This window comes from Pistacia vera, unplaced genomic scaffold (genome assembly GCF_008641045.1).
Source record: "Pistacia vera cultivar Batoury unplaced genomic scaffold, PisVer_v2 Contig124, whole genome shotgun sequence".
NCBI classification, from domain to species: Eukaryota; Viridiplantae; Streptophyta; class Magnoliopsida; order Sapindales; family Anacardiaceae; genus Pistacia; species Pistacia vera.
This window is the reverse complement of record NW_022195293.1, coordinates 1,226,836-1,231,420: the sequence shown is the minus strand read 5'-3', so window position 1 is coordinate 1,231,420 and position 4,585 is coordinate 1,226,836.

Below are 4,585 nucleotides of genomic sequence, written 5' to 3'. Positions count from 1 at the left end.
TTGCTATATCTAGGAATCTATGTGATCGTGAAGTGCTTGAATGGCTCGAGTGCGACCCTAGCTTTCTTTAGGTAGTTGATCATATTTTCTTCCTTAGCTTGATAATCTCCCAAAATCTGGTTAACAACCAGCATGGAGTCGCTATGGATGCTGATCGCGGTTGATCCCATTTCTCTGGCCAACCGTAACCCAGTGAGCCGAGTTTCATACTCAGCCTCATTGTTGGTCGCTTGGAACCTAAACTGGAGGATACCATGAATACGGGTCCCTTCGGGACTTAAGAGAAGAAGACCTGACCTGACCCGACCTGACCCAACCCAACCCTTTTCCTGTTCGATGATCCATCAATGTATAGGCTCCAGCTCGACAGAATCTGAATAGTTTCCTGGTTGACTTCGCTGGCTTGTTGCTCGAATTCCTCGATCGGATGATATGAGAATTCTGAAATGAAATCGACAACAGCCTGCCCTTTGATGGTTGCTTTCGCTCTCTATTTCAGATCGAACTAGCTTAGTTCCATGGCCCATTTGAGCAACTTACCCGACGCCTCAAGCTTCTAGAGGACCTGTTTGAGTGGGTAATTGGTCATTATATGAATTATATGGGCGTGGAAGTAAGGTCGCAACTTTCGGGAAGCGATCAGCAGGGCATAAACTAATCGCTCCATTTCTGGATACAACACTCGGCATCCAGCAGACGCTTGCTCGCGTAATACACTGGCCATTGAACCCTGTCCTCTTCAAGAACTAATGTTGCACTGACCGCGTACTGAGAGACGGACAGATACAGGAGGAGAATTTCTTGCGGGAGAGGCTTGGACAGAAGAGGTGGCTTGTCGAGGTGCTCTTTAATGCTCTGGAATGCTTGTTCACACTCGGGAGTCCATTCAAACTTCTTATTGGCCTTGAGTATGTTGAAGAACAGCAAGCAGTGATCTGTTGCCCTTGATATGAAGCGATTGAGTGCCGCTATTCACCCATTGAGACTCTAAGCCTACTTTCGGTTGGTCGGGCTCTTCATATCGAGGAGAGCTTAGATTTTCTTGGGGTTGATCCCTATTCCCCTCTGGTTAACCATATACCCCAAAAATTTTCCCGAGGAAACTCCGAAGGAACATTTAAGGGGGTTGAGCTTAATTCTGTACTTCCGGAGGATGTCGAACATCTCAGCAAGATACGCCATGTGATCTGAAGCAACATGCAACTTGACTAGCATGTCATCAACATAGACTTCCATCGACTTCCCGATTTGCTCGGAAAACATTCGGTTAACCAGCTGTTGGTAAGTTCCGCCAATATTCTTTAGGCCGAAGGGCATAACTATGTAGCAATACAGCCCCCGATCTGTAACAAATGAGGCATGCTCTTCGTTCGATGCATACATCGAAATTTGATTGTATCCCGAGTATGCGTCCATAAAACTCAGCAGCTCATGCTCAGAGGTGGCATCCATGAGCTGGTCGATCCTTGGTAGGGAAAAAATGTCTTTTGGACATGCTTTGTTGAGGTTGGGTGAAGTCAACACAAGTCCACCACTTGCCGTTGGGCTTCTTTACTAGAATCGGGTTGGCAACCTAGCTTGGATAGAGCGCTTCCTAGATGGACCCATTCTGAAGGAGATTATCTACCTCGACTTTTAAGGTAGCATATCACTCCAGATCCATCATTCTTCTCTTCTGGCGGATCGGCCTGGCCTAGCTGTCGATGTTCAAGGCATGGTAAATAACATTCGGGCTGATCCCGACCATGTCGACATGTGTCCATGCGAACACATCGATGTTTTCTCTGAGGAAGGTGGTCAGGTCACTGGCGAGCTGGGGGTTGAGATTGATTCCAATCCTTAACACTCGACTCGGCTCGTTCTGGTCGATTGACACTTCAGATAAATCCTCAATTGGCCCACTAGAAGGACATTCTTGGATACGAGGATCCATGTTATCCTCGACTGGGCCAAAATGTGGTTCGATCCGACTGATCGCCATTGCCTGTTTGGGAATGCCACACGGGATGCCTTTCCCTTTGCACACCATCTGCATTGCCCTTACATAGCAGTCGCGAGATGAGCGCTGAGATGCACTAACTTCCCCTATCCTCGTTGAGGTGGGGAACTTCATCTTGAGATGGTAGATCGAAGTGACTGCCTTGAAGTTTCTCAGTAGAGGTCGCCCTAAGATGCCATTGAAAGCGGAGGGGCAGTCCACTACCAAAAATTCAGTGATCTTGGTCACCTCGTCAGAGTTACCCAACATGACTAGAAGTGAGATCGTTCCCTTGGGGATCAGGTGATCCACTATAAAACCATATAGGGGAATAGAGGCGGGCTTCAGGTCAGCCTCATCCAATTTCATTCTTTCGAAAGCTTGCTGGAACAAGATATTCACAACGCTTCCATTGTCCACTAACATTCTGTGGACATTGCAACGCCCTATCTGGGGTGTGATGACTAGAGCATCATCATGGGGATGATGCAATCGGACTGCATCTTTTTCGGAGAAGGTAATTTCTTCCTCTCTACGAACCTTTGGTGGTCGCTGCGTTGTGTTCATCACGCTGATAAGGTTATGATGGGCTGCGCGAGCATATCTTTCCTGGGCATCTCGCAAATTCCCTACGAGATGCGGTCCTCCAAAGATTATTCCTGCATTGCAGATACCCTTGCGATCACGACGCTTCTTACCTGGTTCCTCTCGATTCTTCTCCCTCATGGGAGCAGAGTCATCAACATACTCTTTGAAATGCCCCTACTTAATAAGGTCTTCAATTGCCTACTTGAGAGCTCGACACTTATCGGTGTGATGCCCATTGTCCCGATGATAGCAATAGTATTTTTTACTATTTTTGGCTGAAGGGGTCTTTTCATGGGCTCAGACTCCCCAAGCAGGCCAGCCTCTTTCGACTTATCGAGAATGGCCGAGACAGATGCATTCAGAGGGGTATATTGATTCTTGTCGCAATCGCGACGAGGAACTGGAGCATAAGACTTCTTGGGCTCAAACCGTTGTTTCTTTCCTTTCTGCTGATCGTCATTTGCCCATCTGCGATCAGTCCTCCTATTTTCCCCCTGATCAGGTGTACTACCTAAAGTGCCAGGGTCGTGGCGGTGGAGGGCCGCCACGGAGTTCTCAATATGGAGGTATTCTCCGTAAGACTGTAGAAGCGGGTGAGGGATATATCGTCCTCTGATTGCAGCTCTTTCAACAGATCTGTCTGCGGATGAACTCTCGCGATGATGAGAGTCCAAACGGAGTTTTTGGGAGTGTGAGCTATTTTATGGAGCTCCCTGTGGAATCTATCAATGTAAGATTGGAGGGATTCATCCATCTCCTGCCTTATGTTGCTGAGGTACCTCAAAGGTATTGAGAACTTTCTATTCGCTTGGAAGTGTCTCAGGAATGTCGAGCTCATCTGATTCCATGAGTTGATCAATCCCGCTGGGAGCAACCTAAACCATCGCTTGGCATGTGAAGTTAGAGTTACTGCCAAGCAACGACATTTTGCAAGTCAAAAACTTGGTGAAGTTCCATCAGGTCATTAAATTCGTACAGATGATCCTGCGGATCAGAATTCCCATTAAACGTCTGCATGTCGGGCATTCTGAATCTTGATGGGAGAGGGGCGGCTAATACCGTCGGAGAAAAGGGATACGCCTCTGCGACTTGCCCCTCGCTCATTTTGCTGAGCCTTTAGCTGATCCAGAGCTCGCTGCAGCTCTTCAATCTGAGGTAACGGAGCTACCTGTGGATCACATTCTGTAACGTGGGTTCGACCCTCACGGTTACGGTTAAGGAATGACCATAGGTCAGATTCCTCCTCGCCTCTGTCGGCAGTTCCGACCAATCTCGACACATATGCTAGCTAGAGCCATGTGATGGCGCTACATGATTCGGGAAACCTTCACGACCTCTGCAGTGGTGCGAACCGACCCGCGGAGTGTGGGAACTTCCCGCATGATGACGATCGGAATTGTTATTTTGGCGATAATAGGAATCTCCCTGCCTTGCACTTTTGTGGGAGTGCTCGTGCTCGTGTGACGTGGCATAAGGCGGCTTAGGTTGTGATATATCACTGAACCTTAACGCCACAGGTATTCTACATGGGGCACAATCGGTGTTCGCTGGACCCTCAGAGCCTTTAGGCCCGTTCTACACCAATTGTTTTTCTTTTCTTTGACGCGCTACAGTGCGCGTGACACAAGCTATTGCCCTTTTCCATGCTTTCATACGACCTGCAGGAGTTTTTGGCGGTAGCACCGCATCATTTGATTCGAGTGGTGTGACTCGATCCAATCGGTCCAGCCTTCGGTTGACCGTTTGGAGAGTATTGTCGAACCTCTCCAGGTAGCTCATGACAGCTGGGTCAAGCCGTGAGCTTTTAAAGGGAGCAAGTATTTACTTTTTCCTCCACGTCATCGTACGAAACAGTGTACGAGGACTAAGTGATTCCCTGCATGTCGCTTTTCTTTTCAGATCGTAGAAGAATGGACTCTCCAACGACTAGAATAGTGAGGAACCAGCTCGTCAGTACGTGATGTTCTTGCGGGCCCTTTCAGGAGAGTTTACGATGATTACTGCTGAGAGATCTAGAAG